Below are 18,405 nucleotides of genomic sequence, written 5' to 3'. Positions count from 1 at the left end.
GACTCAAAGACAGTTTTTTCCCAAGAGCCATCATTGCTCTTAACAGCTGACATGTGAATCAATGTGACTATGTACATATATACATATATATCATTACAATTATTATTATTATTATTATTATAAATACACACTATCCGCGGGTACAAGCGGCCGAGATGGGTTTTCTCCGCAGGGTGGCTGGTGTCTCCCTTAGGGATAAGGTGAGAAGTTCGGTCATCCGGGAGGGACTCGGAGTTGAACCGCTCCTCCTTCGCGTCGAAAGGAGCCAGTTGAGGTGGTTCGGGCACCTAGTTAGGATGCCACCTGGGCGCCTCCCTAGGGAGGTGTTCCAGGCACGTCCAGCTGGGAAGAGACCAAGGGGTAGACCTAGAACCAGATGGAGGGATTATATCTCTTCTCTGGCCTGGGAGCGCCTTGGGATCCCCCAGTCAGAGCTGGTTGATGTGGCCAGGGAAAAGAAAGTTTGGGGCTCTCTGCTGGAACTGCTACCTCCGCGACCCGACCACGGATAAGCGGGAGAAGATGGATGGATGGATGGATAAATACACACTATTATTATTATTATTATTTATTACATTACAGATTTTATTTTTATACTCCTGGAAATAATTACTGCACTTTATTCTTTATTCCTTTATCCCTTATTCCTAAGTATGTATGCTGTGTGTATTTTGTTGTCTTATGTTGTGATGTTTTGTTTTTGTTTTGATGGCACCCTTGAAAGGGAGAAGCATTTATCTCATTGTACATGTATAATGACATTAAACTATTCTATTCTATTCTATTCTAGAGGACATTTTGTCCAAAAGTGGTCCGTCTATGGTGGACCGCACAGTCTCCTCTGGTTTCTGACCTAGTGCAGTCCAGTGTGTTTTTTTGTGGATGAATTCCCTTAAGCGAGGGGGGGCCAGTCCATGTAAACATTTATTAAAATAACACATACTTTTAAAAGACTTAAAGGTCCCATGTCATGCTTTTGCGGTTATTACCCGTCCCCTTGTTTGTTATGAAGGTTTTTATGCATGTAAGCGGTCTGCAGAGTCAAAACCCTCAAAGTACACTCTGTAGCGAGTAAAACTCTAACACAGAAAATACCTCCCCAAAACGCCTCGTTGGAGATACGTCACTGTCCATTGATTCTTCCGGGTAACTCATGATGTCATGCGTTACCCGGAACCAAATGGACCAATCCGTGGAGCCGTTACGTTACGTCCACGGAGCCGTTACGTTAAGCCCCCGCTGATTGGTCCAAATTGACCAATCCACGGACTACCTCACACACACACTCAGTGCATGCAGCTCTGCTGATCTCTCCTCCCTGGCTGCAGGCTGATAACAGACAGTTGGGATCGCGGCAAAATTCTCTCTGCAGACCCATTCTCACAGCGTTTAACAACCTTTTTCTTACTCAATATCAAGCCACACTTATTGTTTTTCCTTCGGCTGTGACTTTGTGTGTGCTCAGGGTGAGTTTGGCTGTGTTTGGCTGCGTATCGCTAAACAAGGAAACCACACCTCCACGGAGCTCAGCGCGATTCACAACGTGAACCAACCAATCAGAGCACACTGTGCTCACAGGGAGGGTGGGGGCTGGAGCTATTGGAGCTACAACGAGCCGTTAAAGGCAGAGAGTGAAATTCAGTGAATACACGTAGTTCACAGAGATGCTTTATGAGAAACCAAAGTGATTTTGGAAAATTGCACAATATAAATATATTCTAGTAGACCTCAACAATGGAATTATGATCAGTGGAAATGGCCATGAAATGGGAACTTTAAAATTATCAAAACTTAACAAATTGTGTTTTCCAAGTGGTGATATGAATTTGGCTTTCTGTCAAAAACCTTGATAGCTCTCTTGTACAGCTGTTCTATTGGTTTCAGGTTTGTGGCACAAGCTAATGACCAGTTTGTAAAACAGTATTCAATGTGGGATAGAAGTGGAGGTATGACTTTGCAGCATTGACAGTTAAGAAACGTCTAATTTATTTAAAATGTTGCAAGTTGAATTTAATGGTATTGGATACTTTCTTAATATGTTTCTTAAAAGTCAAGTTCGAGTCCAATATGACTCCAAGAGACTTGAACTGGGTGACTAGTTATATTTCTGCTCCGTTTAAAACACGTTGGATCATTCGATTTTAACGGGTCGTTTAGTGAACATCATGCATACTGTTTTTTTACGTTTAGCTCTAAGCAAATGTTGTTCAGCCAGTTGTCCTTGTCCAAGGCTTTTGAGAGATAAGATGAGATAATTTCAGTGTTCTTCCCGTGTACAAAGATGACCGCATCATCGGCATACATTTGCACATTCAACTCAGGACATACATTAGGCAAGTCATTTATGTACAGTGAAAACAGTAATGGTCCAAGAATGGAACCCCAACCGGGTTGACAAGGTAGGGCTGTTTGGCAACATTGACCAAAACACACTGTTGTCTGTTAGATAAGTTAGACTTAAACCAATGTATAGAAACTGCCGAAAAATAGAAATGAGTCAGCTTTGTAAGGAGCACTTGGTGGTCAACCGTGTCAAAAGCCTTCCTGAGATCAAGGAAGACAGCACCCACATATGGGTTTGTGTCCAACATACATTTAACCTTTTCCACAAAGACACAGTTAGCTGTCTCAGTGGAGTGGTGAGCAAGAAAACCAAACTGCATTGGATGGAGTGGAGCGAAACCTTTGTCTAAATGTTTGGTGATTAGTTTTGACACCCATTTCTCAGCTACCTTAGAGACACAGGAGAGGATGCTGATGGGTCTATAATTGGACATCATTGCCTTATCCCCAGATTTAAAGATCGGTGTCACCGTGGCCCCCTTCCAGGATGATGGAACTTCCCTCGTGCTGATAGTGATGTGTCATTTGTGGCACAATTCAAACGGGATCGAAAGATAATCTTTTTCTCTCCATTGACTTCAATACATACTATTTCTGAAATAAGGTCCCATGGAGGTCCCCCGGAAAGGGAGGGACTTTGCCTCTCTATAATGGCTGTGACGCCCATGTTTAAATATACATTCATGTAAATGCAATGTAAAGAAAATGGTCGAGATGACACTCAATGACCTCATCAACCTCTTCACTACCATGCTTGTGAAATGTAAACACCATACATTCAACATCCGACAACAGTACAAAGAACTGAAGAGGAATATGTCAGAGAACGAATGTATCATACATGTTGACTTCTCTGAGAATTATACATGTAAATATGCATCAGAGATCCAGGCAGTGCACTTTGGTGCATCTCATGAGCAAGCGATACTGCACACTGGAGTTTTATATGTAGGATCAAATGCTGAGCCCTTGTGCTTCAGTACCATCTCATTATCACGACTGAAGGGTCCCCCAGCCATATGGGAACATCTAAGCCCTATTTTGTCCTACATTAGGGATGGCTTCCCAGCTGTCACAGTGGTCAATTTTCTCAGCAACGGACCTTGTAAACAGTACCGCCTGAGGGGGAACTTTTACCTCTTTACCTCCCTACTCCACAAAAAAGAATTCCAAGCTGGGACATGGAATAGTTTTGAGGCCAGCCATGGCAAAGGGGCGCCGGATGGTGTGGGAGGTGTTTTGAAAAGGAGTGCAGACCGTTTGGTGAGCCATGGCTGTGAAATTAACAATGCAATGGGTCTGTTTGAGGCCTTGGTAAACACAGGCACCATTATTAAACTGTTCTATGTAACTGAAGAGTCCATTGTCATGGCAATAAAGAACATGCCAGAAAGCATCCCCCAAGTCCCCTCAACAATGAGAATACACCAGATTCTGAAAACCTCTCCTGGACAGATGTTGTACCGGGATGTGAGCTGCATGTGCACTGTAGACAAGATTTACCATTGTTCCCCAACACCAACTACTTTAACTTCTCATTTAAGTGGAGTTTTAGTGAAGTACTACACTATAGTTATCAATCAGAATACATTTTCCACCACTGTAAATGTGGTTGTAATAAAAGAGTTTCACACTGTGAACGGCTCTGGTTGTTCTTGAGTACACCCTCAGAGGATGGAAGCAAGACACTTATAGTAGAAAATAAAACTCAAGAGAAATAGAAATCATTTTCATTGTTTTATCACACAATCACAGCACACAGCAAATCAAAGCGCACAACAAACACAGCAAATCACAGCAAAGGATCAAAAACATCCTTTACTTACAATTAAAAACTTTTTATTTTACTTTTTAAACTATGTACATATTGTATACATACACCACACACCACAAAAGGAAGAATAGGGCCTCTTTAATATCACCAGTCTGCTCAGTTTTGTTTTTAAATATAAATAAAGAAGTAGTCTATACAATTTTACAATTCATAAAGAGAACACCTAATTAGTAATACACTGTGATTTTCCTTTAAAGGTGATACAACTGGTTTTAAGTGTAATAAGCAGTGGCGAACCGTGTCTATCACAACTGGACCTTCTGTAGACACACACACACACCCCCCGCCGCCGCATTTATTCATTTTATATACATTTTATTCATATAATTAAATCGATATTTTGTTTATTTTTTCTGAGTGTTCCAGGGTATTCTCTGAATAACTTGAAGGCCCTGACGGTTCACCACTGGTAATAAGCCAGGCTAGTCTGGTGAGGGCAGGTAGTGTACAGCCAGTTGATTTACCACTATGGTCCTGAATGAAATATACTGAGGTGGATTGACAAGAAGAGTAATGGTAACCAGACATTTTGATCCTGCCACAATGAGGTGACATGCGAAACATCCACGTGTTGATTGCTGATACTTGCAAAGCTGTGTCCAAGGACAGTCTCACAGAGAAACTAACAGGGTTTTTTTGTATTGTTATGTACACTTACTGTACGTCCTACTACAGTTGTAAGTCGAATACAAACATTAAATGTTTACAGGGGCGCCGTAAGGGGGTGAAAAGTTAGGATGATTCTCAGGGCCCGTGACTGACAGGGGCCCAAACAATTTTAGAACATTAAGAAAAAAATGTTTAAGTAACCAAGACCCAAAATCCCTGGCGGCGCCCCTGCATGTTTATAAGGTTTGTAAGGTATCTGTAAGTAACATAAAAAACTTGTACCTGTTCCTTAAAATGAACCTTGCTGTGTATCCTAAACTCACATGATAAAAAAACATAAAAAGGAATATATTCAATCATATTTGTTTGTGGAATGAAGTAATCCATCAGATCAGATGTGGATGCATCTTAAGTTTGTCCAGACACCATCTTACCTGAACAACAGCAGCACAGCATTAGCATGAATTAACTCGGAAAGATGATTTATTGCACAGCTACACAACGACAGTTGTGTGTTGGAGACAAAGCAGTTCCTCTAAATTATTCATGAGATATAATAAGAGGATAGTTGCCATACAGAGTGTTTGTGGATGAGGGAGCTGGTGTAGATGGACCCAGGCCTCAGAGTGAGGGAAGTGCATTCACTGAGCTCAAACCGTTCTGAACAGAGAAAGGTTTTCTGAGACCTCCGCTCTGGTGGCTTCAGGAAACCTGTTTTTAGTGTAATGTTATTATGGCCCGTGGACACATGGAGTTCTGCCAACAACAAAAGGAGACTGATTCCAGGGGAGGGGGAGACGGCTTTCAAACAGCATATTAAATGGCTTCTTATGCTGCCCCCTCCTTCTGTGTTTCCTGTCCTTTGAGTTTGTCTTGAGGGCTGCAGCACCAACAAGGCTCCCCCCCACGCTCTATGGTCACACTGTGTGTACCTGACCGTCACCACTGAGGGGGAGTACACCCCGCACTCTAGCAGCACATTCTGACACACCTTTAGCTATGGTTGTTAAGAAAAGGATGGATGGAATATGACAGTGACAGCAATTCAATGTCAACAGTTCAGTCTGTACTAGCAGAAATTGTGCATATTCAAATCATTCATCAGTGAACATGTCATCCCTGACCTAGGCAGTACTAATGATGTTGTCACTTGTTGAAGTGTTACTGTGGTTCAGTTCTTGGGTCAAGATTGGACAAACATAGATATCTGAGTATTTGAAGGATTTAACCATGCTGCAGCGCCTTCTTTAAAAGGGGACCTATCATGCAAAATGCACTTTTTGATAGGGCTGCTCGATTATGGCAAAAATCATAATCTCGATTATTTGGGTCAATAATTGATATCATGAAATCAAAAACGATATTCCATTTTACTTTTGTATTGGAGAGAAAAAAGTTTAACAGTATGTTTTTAACAGTTGATTACCCTGAACTTTAAGTGTAACTCAACTGAAAAACCAATAAAAAAAAATAAAAAAATTACTAATAAACAAATGATCATTTTATTTCAATTAAGTTGCTTTCAATGTTATGTTTCTTATTGTCTAAAGCATTTATTATTTTCATTTTCCCCCTCTCATATTCAGTGTGGACGGATTGAGACAGCGTGGTGTCCAGAAAACTGCAGAGACTTCAGGGAGAAACCTCTGTGTGATGGACGTCCTGTCTGTTGGTTTGGAGAGGACTGAGGGTCTTTCATCAGCGAGGAGGACCAGGCCTGATGGAGGAGCCCATGCTGGGCAAAGCTGATACCAACTGCACAGGCCTAGTCTGTCACTTTATTTGACTAAATGTGTTTACTTATACATTTAATAGTTTTACACCTTCTGTCCATATGTGCTTTTTATTGAAAACATTTGATTAAGTTTTGGTTCACATTTCAATAAATTGTATTTGTATTTATTTGCACTCCTTTTGTCCATTATTCTTACTGAAAATGTTAGATTACACATTCACATCTGACTGAAGATTGGCCCCATTTATTTGTGACGTTGCAAACTCTGCGGTACAAGGCACAAGTGATGTGAAGCTCATAAAGCGAGGCAAATAGAACTAATCAGCTGATGGAGTGTAGATGTGGAAATAGGTGCATTCGATCAGCTGACGGTTTTTACAATAAAAGTAGTTTCTTAGTGTACTGGTCTTAAAATCTCATAGCATCAGCTTTTAATTTTCCTCTTGGATGTTCTTCTTGACCCTCAGAGAAGGAGAAAATGTTGTGTCTTTCAGGCATGTCCTTTCCTAACAAAAATTACAGGAAATATAAAACATATTATTGCAGAACAAGTGTGTTATTTATGAAAGCGGTGTGTTTGTGTGTTTAGGGGCTGTAGATATGATTATTTTGTAATTGTAATGTTTTTTTTTATTTCAACAGTGAGCTACAAAGACAATCAGATTATGAATGAAAAGTATGAAGTTCATCAACATTGATATATGTTGTTATCAAAACGTAGTGCAACTTTAGAAGCTTGCTCTGTTGTCTCACTGAAAGAATAACTTTTACCACTTTTTTTACAGACAATATTGAGAGATAAATAGTAGCAGTTCTCCCTATGTGTTAAATATCTTTGCCTTTAATACATTAAATTAGAAAGCTGACAAAATCATATTGCTTGTTAACATCTAAATGTAACTTTTTGCACAGAAAAAACCCTCAACTTCACTGATGTGTAGGTGATCTAGTATTGTTTAATGGAATGTATATTAGTGTATTAAAGTCAATACTTAATTCATTTAAACCAATACCTTTCTTGATTCTTTGTACTGTATGAAAAAAAGAGTCTTTGTACCTGAGCTGAAGTTCACTGCTGTGAGGAGTCCAGTTCTGTCTCTCACTCTCTGGTCCAGCCTGTCTGCATCACCTGGACACCTTAAACAAACAGATATATGTAAAGTACCATGTGTACAAACAATATAACTGATTATCTTCTGTTGAACATGTTGGATTGTGTATTGTCCGAGTCAGGGTCCTTTTTATTTTACTGTAACTTTGGAAAATGTGTTACCAATGCTTACTGTTTATTTGATACCTATTTGGTAATGCAATTAATAAAAACAACAAGGTTTGGGTTCGTTCTTCAGATGACTGTGACGTTAACGTGTAAGCTCAATAATGAACTCCAGCTCAACCAACCATATTGTAACATCTAAGTAATCATCTTGAAATATGACATTAATAATTGTAATATACACACATCTTATTGTGAGGTTGATTTCACATACACTACTTCGACATTAGCTTGTCTACATACTTGAGCATAGCCAATTTAAATTAACTTTAGCGATGCATACAGTTCCTACCTACATATAAAACATCTCTCTAAGTGTGCCGTCTGTTTGTGTGCATGGGCGCGGGAAGGGGGGTGCTGAGGGCGCTGCAGCACCCCCTAGCGGCAGGCAGGGGTGCGGAGCTCCCCTGTCTGAATTATTATTTGACGGTTATTGCTGCTCCCGCTGTCCATAATCTGTGTAATATGTAGCCAATAAATTCCACATTGTTGGTAAAATAATATTTTGGCCTGCCCCGAATGTTTTTTCTGTAGCCCCGGATAATTCTACCTCAATAATATAATACATTAACCTTGCTTTACGTGAACCTCATCAAGACACTAGAAAGGACGGCAGGACTGTAATTTCCCGTGTTCAGTGAATGCAACAGAGGCAAGACACCACACCAATCAGAGAGTTGCATGGAAATAAAAGGGTGCTTGTGTCATTCAAGCTCGCGGCTCTGTGTGTGTGCGGAAATAGCGCATTTAGTGTGTGTGAGAGACGGGGAGAGAGAGAGGGACCGGTGCCAGCAGCAGGGACCGTGTTGTTAGCATCTGGTTAGCTAGCTGCACTAACGGACATACGGAGCTGTTTGTTCCACAACAAGCTGGAGGAGAGCTCTCCTCTCAGACTGAGAGGCTCAGGTGAGCTAAAGGACTCTCTGAGTGTTTAAATAGTTAACTTTAGTCTAAGTTATCTCAGTGGGTCTCAAACGGTTTGGTCAAAAATTATTCAAAAGATTATTTCCGCGGCACACCTTCATATGATCATTATAGTTATAAAAAACATAAGAGAATAAAGGAAAAACAGTTATGAAATACTATATGGAAGTAAAACAAGAATACAGTTGGAAAGGGGAGTGATTTGTAAAATATCCATAAAGAAAAAGAACATCTGCTTATAGTTGTGTTTCATCTGGGTGTTGAGAGATGTATCCATAGATCTCTTAATGTTGCTCTCAAAGTGCACCAGATTGATGCTTTTAACTTCAATATTTAAAAAAAATCTTCCCGGGGGAGCATCCCCCCGGACCCCCCTAGAGGAGGTGAGGTCCGCTCCCCACTCGTAAAAAATAGCACTTTACCCCTGCCTATATGCCGTGAGCTGATTATCGAGCCTTCATTGTAACAGTCGCGGGTTTACTGTGTGTTTGCGTGTGGGGAGTTTTTTTGTGCGTGCTCTATAGTGCCCGTAATAGTGTTCACTGGAGTCCAGCACCTCAGCACCCCCACTCAAAATACCTTCCCGCGCCTCTGTTTGTGTGTGTGGTTTGTGGGTGTTCGCAGGTTCAGGTGCTGATGAGCCGCACCTGTGGGCGGATGCCTACCTGATGAGCTACATCTGATAAAGGAGGAGCCCAGCCGGTTGCGTCTCTCTCACTCCTCTGGGCACTTTCTCTGCGCCAGTTTCGGGGACCTGATGCTGGTGTCTATTTAGTTTGTTGTGTTTAAACAATAAACTATATTATTCTTACTTCTCGTCTCGCATCCTCTTATGTTACAGCCCACGAGCCGGGTTGTTACAAGGATGACCTTATTTTATCAACTTCAAACAGAAGCCGTTTGTTCAACAGTATTATCCCGCTTAACACTTCTCTATTTCGTTTTAACCTTTATATATACAGTCTATGAATGGGTAGAAACATGTTTTTTCTTCACGTCAGGGCAACCGCACAGCTCATTTACATACAACACAGGTTAGCACCGTTAAGAGGACCAAGAAGGCAGCAGCCGTGACACCATACAACCCACAAATGACGTCAAATATTAACTTTTACATTTGTTAGCGGATTTCACATACTTGGATCAGGATGGAAAGAGAGACAAACTTTATGAGTCTCTTAACACACAGGGGACACATATATATGTAAGACATAAAAAATAGACACATTAACTGTAATGCATGCGGTTACATTGCTATTTTACCCCTACAATTAGCTATCAATATCACCTGTATTATTTGCATCATATACATTATTACAATGATATGTATGTTTGTACTTCTTTACTTAAAGAAGTATGACATTATAGCAAACAGCCCCATGTGTAACTTTCCTATTGCCTCACTTACTCTTGATGAACGCTCAATTTATAAACTTGAAATATATTAAGAGACACCTTCAAAGTCCATCCATCCATCAATTCAAGTTTATTTATATAGCCCCAGAGGTGGGAGTAAGTCCTACATGTGCAAGTCATGAGCAAGTCTCAAGTCTTGACCTACAAGTATCAAGCAAGTCCCAAGTCACTGTGGTGAGAGTCAAGCAAGTCAAGTCAAGTCATTGCTCAGGTCAAGCAAGTCAAGTCAAGTCATACGAAATTCTGATGAATAAGCCCAGTTTCCGCATTTAAATCAGTTAAAAGACAGTGGTTATGAAAATGGATTCAACCCACACTATGATCTTCATTACATACACAGTTAATCATTTTAAATCTAATTTAGACCGATGACAATCATATTAGATTCATATTAACCCCAGAACTGTAGACAATATAGCTAGGACTCAAAATGTCTGTTCAAAAATCCGAATTCCAGGTAAGAAAATCAGATATGGCATTTGCCATTTCACATAATTAATTTAAATATCTGTTAACACTAGAACCGCCAACGGCACCTACATAGATATCATTTTCAAATCATTTAATTTGTTCCTCTTCATAATTTCCTAATAAACTAAGTAGGGCGATTTGAAACTCAGTTAATTGGGTTAATTTAGAAATTGGTTCAGTTTATCATCATAACAGATCAAAAAGTTCAGATTAATTTTACAATAAATCAAGGAATGATGCACTTCTACAAACAAAAGCAACATAATTAAAACCAGGCCCTGTTCCAGAACAAAATGACTCAGGGTGCATCTGAGATTAGAGAGGGTGCAGTAGTAAAGTGCTATTTTTATAAGTGGGGAGTGGGGAGTGGGCGAGGCGGTCAAAGCTGGCGAGGCGGGCGGGAGGACGTTAGTGTCCACTGTCCACGACAGTGGCCGCGGGTAACGTAATGTCACCATGATCTGAACTGTTATTACCTGCAATAGATGCAGTGTTATTGCTGGCGATAAAGGCTGGTTGTTTTAACCATTTTCTGATGTCCATCATTGACTGCTGTGTAAGCACCTTGCAGATGATGAACGTGCAGCGGCACAGGTCACGCGCACCTGACATAATAACGTTACTTACCGTTTAAATTGACCAAATAAATGCAGCAGACATTATTTAACCACAATTACAATTTATTTGATTTCAACTATATTCTTCTTATAATAATAATAATAATAATAATAATAATAATAATTATTATTATTAATATTATTATTATTATTATTATTATTACCACTATTATTATTATTATTATTGTTATTATATATGTAATATTTTTCACTTTTTTTTTTTTTTTTCAAATGAGGGTGCATAACGACTCAACTGAGGGTGCAATGCACCCTTATGCACCCCCGTAGAACCGGGCCTGATTAAAACATTTAAACAAACTACATTATTCAAAAGTGTACAGTAACTTCTGATAATAACACAGGGGAAACAAACGATCTTTATGCTGCAGACCCTGCATACCGCTGCATACCACTGTTCTCTTCTTATTACCGTCATCGACAAAATAATCCTTGAATCCAAACTTCACTATTTTTGGAGTAAAGCTAGCCGCTGCCATGTCAACTGAGACTCCTGCCTTCTAGTGGGTTGCCAGGTTTGCGCGCATGACGCTATAATCACGTTTTTCGAAAAAACTAAACGTAATATCTCACTACAAAAACAAAACGCAAATATTTAATTTTAAACAGTCAAGTCCTTTCAAGTCATCTATCTCAAGCTTAAGTCAAGTCTCAAGTCATGAATACCAAGTCAAAGTCAAGTCAAGTCTTTTATCAATAGTTAGTCAAGCAATTCTCAAGTAAAAAATATGCGACTCGAGTCTGACTCGAGTCAAGTCATGTGACTCGAGTCCCCACCTATGCATAGCCCAAAATCACAATCAATCCATCTTCTCCCGCTTATCAGTGGTCGGGTCGCGGAGGTAGCAGTTCCAGCAGAGAGCCCCAAACTTCCCTTTCCCTGGCCTTCTGGCTCTGCTCTCTTTTCATCACAACGATGCGGTAAAGCGACTGCAGTACCGCTCCCGCTGCTCCGGCCCATCTCACGCTCCATTGTTCCCTCACTCGAGAAACAAGACCCTGAGATACTTGAAATCCTTCACTTGGGGTAAGGACTCATTCCCTACTTGGAATGGACAGTCCATCGGCTTTCTGCTGAGAACCATGGCCTCAGGTTTGGAGGTGCTGATCCTCATCCCAGCCGCTTCACACTCGGTTGCGAACCGATCCAGTGAGTGCTGAATGTCGTAGACACAGCTCTCACTTTGGGAGTACAGAGATTGGATGGCCCTGAGTAGAAACCCCCTCACCCCATACTCCTGCAACACCTACCACAGTATCTCCCTGGATCCTCCGCCTTCTCCAAATCTACAAAACACATGTAGAGCACAATAAGCGTACTCCCAGGCCCCCTCCAGGATCCTTGCGAGAGTAAAAAGCTGATCCATCGTTCCACGACCAGGACGGAATCCGCATTGTTCCTCCTCAATCTGAGGTTCGACCCTCCTTTCGAGTACCTTAGAGTAAACTTTCCCCGGAAGTCTGAGTAGTGTGATGCCTCTATGATTGGCACACACCCTCTGATCCCTCTTTTTGAAAAGGGGAAACACTACCCCGGTATGCCACTCCTTCGGTACCGTTTCCTTCGGTACAGTCCCTCAACACCCAGAGCCTTCAGCATTTCTGGGCGGATCTCATCCACCCCCAGGACTTTGCCACTGGGGATCTGCGTTTGACTACCTCAGTTACCTCCCCCCAGGAGACTGGTGTTGATCCCCTGTCATCCTACAGCTCTGCCTCTACCATAGAGGGCGGAGTCGTCGGGTTCAGGAGTTCCTAACACCCTATCAGTTGAGGTCAATGGCGTCCCATCCTTACTGTACACAGCTTGGATTGTTCCCTGCTTCCCCCTCCTGAGGTGTCGGGCAGTTTTCCAGAACAACTTTGGTGCCACCCGAAAGTCCTTCTCCATGACTTCTCCAAACTTCTCCCACACCCGCTGCTTTGCCTCAGCCAAACACAGCTCACTCTGGTTCAATGTCCCCAGTCTCCACAGGGGTGCATGAAAAGCTCCGCCGGAGGTGAGAGTTGAAGGCCTCCTGGACTTGGAACTCCTCCAGACGTTCCCAGTTCACCCGTGCTACACGTTTGGGCTTCCCCGGCCACTCGACCCAGATAGTGATCAGTTGACAGCTCCGCCCCTCTCTTTACCCGAGTGTCCAAAACATACGGCCTCAGGTCTGATGATATGATAACCATCATGGACCTTCTGCCTAGGGTGCTCTGCTTACCACGTACACTTATGAGCATCCTTATTTTCGAACATGGTGTTTGCTATTGCCAATCCATGGCTAGCACAGAAGTCCAATAACAAACTACCACTCCGGTTCAGATCAAGGGGGCCGTTCCTCCCAATCACGCCCCTCCAAGTGTCTCCATCATTGCCCACATGTGCGTTGAAGTGTCCCAGCAAGACTAAGGAGTCCCCTTCAGGACTACTTTCAGGGTCTCCAAGAAGGCTGAATACTCTGAACTGCTGTTTGGTGCATAAGCACACACAACAGTCAGAGTTCCCCCCCCCCCCCCCCCCATAACCCGCAGGCGTAGGGAGGCGGCCCTCTCGTCCACTGGGGTAAACTCCAACAAAGTGGCACCCAACCGGGAGCTTGTCAGTATCCCCCGCCCGGCCCCTCACACCAGATCCAACTGGTAACGCTCCACCTCCCCGCACAAGCTCCGGCTCCCCCCCAGAGAGGTGACGTTCCACGTCAGCTTCTGCCGCCGGGTCTGGTCCGTCGAGACCCTCACTGCCACCCTTCAGGTCGGAGAAGTGGAGGTGTTGCCCACGTTGCCTTTTCTGGCAAGCCCTGCCACCAGACGCTCGCCGACGAGTCCTCCTTCTGGGCCTGGCTCCAGAAGGGGACCCCGGGCTTCCTCTGGACCGGGTATCCTCACTTCTTGTGTCGTCTTTCATGAGGTCTTTTAACCAATCTTAATTTGGCCCCTTGCCTGAGACCAATTTGCCATGGGAGACCCTACCAGGAACACAAGGTTCCAGACAACACAGCCCCCAGGTTCATTGGGGCACACAAACCTCTCCACCACAATAAGGTGCTGGTTCTTCAGAGAGGGCACCTTCAATGTATATGATTTAATTACATTGTAAGATTCAACTGACACAGCTTCATTGTCAGACTTGTTGTATATGTTCTGTGAGCTGTACTCCCTAACTTGTGATCTGACCCGTGATGCTGTGCCACAGTCTGCTGGTGAATGTAAAGTTTGGAGTTCTCCCTCCTGCACTAAACTTCACAATGGGCCTTTCTGAGCAGAGCAGGGTGTGAGCCGTGGTCCAATCAGGAGGGATAATGGGTGAAGAGGACACAGCAGATCTATAAAAGCCAAAGAGGTTCAAGGAAGAGTTGTTCCTCTTCCCAGGGAGTACCCTGGGGGAGGGGTCGTCGGTGTTACCTGACCTGGTGGACAGCACTGTGTTGGGCTCTGCTGTTAGGAGGCCCGTTGCTACAGGAGATTCAGTGCTGTTTCTCCCAGGTAATTTGGTAAAGACAGAACATGAATAGATGTTATGCTCTATTGTTCTTTATATAAGGAGCAGAGAGGTGTTCATTACACTACGATGGCTTTGTATTCTGCCAATTAGGTTCAAGGTTCAAGGTTCAATATTTGTCAAACGAACAAAGCTAGAGTGTAGTTATGTCGATGAAAATCTTGTGTCACAGGCTTCTCCAACAGTGCAACACAAAAGACAGATAAACAGAAAAATATAATGCCAGTAAATAGTAAATACAAGAAGAAAATAGTTTTAAAAAGTGAAATAGTGCAATAAGAGTCTATATGCAAGTCATTGAAATATGATATACTGTATTAGGTAAATAGATACATATGTTTTAAGTAGCAGCCAAATTAATATTGTGGATGTTGTTTCAACAGTTCAGGTGTTTAACAGTCGTATTGCCTGTGGGATGAAACTGTCCCTGAGTCTGGTGGTTTAAGTCCGGATGCTGCAGTAGCGCCTGCCAGACGGCAACAGGCAGAACAGTTTGTGGCTGGGGTGATGGGGTCTTTTATAATCCGGAGGGATTTATTCCTGAACCGCTGGGAGTAAAGGTCCTCCTTGGATGGCAGCTCAGTCCTGGTGATGTTTTGTGCAGTTTTCACCACCCTCTGTAAAGCCTTACGGTTGAGGGCGGTGCAGCTGCCGTACCAGGCGGTGATGCAGCCAGTCAGGATACTCTCTATGGTGCACCTGTAGAAGTTGCAGAGTATCCTGGAGTCCATGTTGAACCTCCTCAGCCTGCGGAGGAAGAAGAGCCGCTGACGAGCTTTTTTTGGCGATGGTGGTGGTGTGAAGAGTCAGGTCCTGAGTGATGTAGGGGGACGATGATTAGCAAATACATATGCTTAAATTGCAAATCAAATTCTCTTTGAGACATGAAGTGTATTGATAGAACTGCCCTCTTCACAATATGAGTGCCAACATTTGTTCTTGATGCAATTTTTCCCAGAGGTGAAGCTTTACTGCTATCCATAAACTCATTATAAGATGTACTGTATGTACTGATGTGTTAACCCTGTGTGGAATAGCTCCTTATGGGGTTATTTTCTGTGTGAGTTTAAGGGATGCTAGTTTATAGATATCCAACCCTCGTTTCCTGTTCATCAAGTGTTAACACATGAGGTTAGAGCATGCAGAGGTGCAGTGCTGTGGTTGAACAGACTAACAAGCTGCCATGCTGCAAGGAAAAGCTATGCATTAAAAAGGTACAATATAATAATGTAACGCCACCTGCAGAGAATGCTTAAAAAACAGTGTAATCAGTCTTCAGTTCACGTCTGAAGAGTTAGCAGATTGCATTGTCAAGGACACATTCCCGGTTTCCCTGTAATGTTAAGGAAATGGGTTCAAGAGCACCGCCTAGTGTTGGACATATTTCATCAATTAAAGGGGACCTATCATGCAAAATGCACTTTTTAATGTATTTTATACATAACTATGTGTCACCGGTGTGTCAGGGAACTCACAAAGTGTCAGAAAACAAAACGGCACTTAGAGTAAAGTTGTTATATAATACATATAATGGCACTGTTCTAGCTGTAAACACTTAAGAAAGAACATGACAAGCTATGTGCTGTATCAGAAACAATGCACGGCGTGTTTTTGCAGTAATATGGTATGTGTTTACATTAGCAAGCATGCTAACACTCAGAGCTAACGCTGTAGGCTACTGGAGAGAATATGTATAACGTAGTGTCCTTGTGGTAAACCCAGCAAGAGAGAAAGGTTTGAGCTCCATACTGTTCCAGAAATAAAGCTTGAAGTCGTGGGGAACATAATATGGCATTTAATCACGGTAGCGGTTAGCTGAGTTTCTCCCGGTAGAAAACTCTCTTAGCAGGGGAAAGCTGCGTGACGCTACAGATCTGTTTGGTATTTTAAGCAAAAAACTTCACCGACATGTTTTGTATAGATATGGCCCTACAATATATTTTTCAAATATAGCATAATAGGTCCACTTTAAGTTATTGTACATGAATAGTATGTTTTATTTGAACACACAGAAAATAGTATTGTATGAGTTACTGAGCCATACTTTAAAAATATAAATTCCAACTTAAAACTTTGAGCTGTAAGCAACAGAAACTGTGGTTAGCACATCCAGCAGAGTGGTATGACACTATGGACAGCACTAAATGACACTAAAGGAGCTGTAGACCCGCAGCAACAGGGAGGTCTGATGTGTCTCTGTTATTTTATTTAATACTTTTTGCATAATTGCTGCCTTTTTAACCTCTTAGGCATTTTCCAAACTCGATATCATATGAAAGCTGAGAGCGAAAGCAAGCAAAGACAACACACAACTTCACTTTACGGGGTTAAAACGGCATATACGCCTTACCTTTGCTATTTTCTGATCAAAAGTTGTGTTCAAGGGCATTAAAACGCATATAAACACTGCTTAAGGTTAATCCAATGTCTCTGTGTCACTTTGAAATGATTACTGATAATCCATCATAACATTTATGGCAATAAACATAGTTTTCATATAGAGTGTAACGAAGCTTCCGGTTTTGGGCATGCTGCGAGCGCATCATTCTAACTTACTAATGGTAATGCTTAGATGGATTTAGGAACCTCCCCTCGATTATATTGGCTCCAACGGTTACAAAGAGGTGTCAATCACCCAAATCCACCAATGGGTTCCAGAGATACGGCAAATACACCCAAATGTACCCAGAGGTGAGTCCGTCTGGACCTACTAAAAAGGTCAAATGTCACCTTTTTTTGCATGAATCTTGATACAGGGTACTTATTATTTGTTATAATTTGGATTCCTAAAGGTTTTTGGCTACTATCCCATCATTCAAGGGTGGTTTTCACTATAAGTAATGGGGTTTTTTTTGGAAGGAAACTATAATTTACATTTTTTTTTAGGGCTGTCAAGTTAACGCGTTAAAGGCAAACAAATGGGCTATTTTCAGGGTCTCCAAGAAGGCTGAATACTCTGAACTGCTGTTTGGTGCATAAGCACACACAACAGTCAGAGTCCCCCCCCCCATAACCCGCAGGCGTAGGGATGCGACCCTCTCCTCCACTGGGGTAAACTCCAACAAAGTGGCACCCAACCGGGAGCTTGTAAGTATCCCCCGCCCGGCGCCTCACACCAGATCCAACTGGTAACGCTCGACCCCCCCGCACAAGCTCCGGCTCCCCCCCAGAGATTGACATTGAATGTGTTTAATTGAATAGGAAAGGGGTTTAACGTTAGTGGCAGGTTGTGTGTGAGAGAGAATAAATAAGACAGCCCAATATTTAAAGAAACATCTATTATTTTTCGCAACTTTCCGCATATTTCGCACTTCCTGCAATTTCACCGCATAAAATCACATAAAAACCCCACATGTTTAATCGCATAATCAAGGATTTTAGCCCGCATAATCAAGGATTTTCTTGCCCACGTTTTTCTGGAGGGTCTAGGCTTTATAGATGAACATGTGCCATTGACTGAGCCTCCGTACAGTTAGAGAAGGCAAACCTGCCCTGGCATACAGGGTACAGTGATGAGTAAGTACTTTACAGTTAGTAACAAATGTCAGCGCACTGTGATAGGCGGCATTTAACTTGTTCAGGCAATGGGCAGGTGCATTCATATAGATCAGATCACCATAGTCCAGCACAGGTCAAAAGGTCACAGAGCCTTTTCCTGGCCTCAAGCGAGAAACA

General features: G+C 42.3%; 1 long non-coding RNA gene across 1 annotated transcript in view; it reads left to right on the top strand.

Annotated features, from left to right (window-relative positions):
- The window catches only part of LOC307022724, a 46,392-nt gene extending 39,772 nt beyond the window's left edge, over positions 1 to 6,620 (top strand). The window contains exon 3 of the long non-coding RNA XR_013803489.1: positions 6,373 to 6,620. This is a non-coding gene — a long non-coding RNA (uncharacterized lncRNA). The remainder of the gene's footprint in view (positions 1 to 6,372) is intronic.
- The last annotated feature ends 11,785 nt before the right edge of the window (positions 6,621 to 18,405 follow it).

The sequence above is a fragment of the Notothenia rossii genome (genome assembly GCF_949606895.1).
Source record: "Notothenia rossii genome assembly, chromosome: 10".
NCBI classification, from domain to species: domain Eukaryota; kingdom Metazoa; phylum Chordata; class Actinopteri; order Perciformes; family Nototheniidae; genus Notothenia; species Notothenia rossii.
This window is presented reverse-complemented; position numbering and strand designations above follow the sequence as displayed.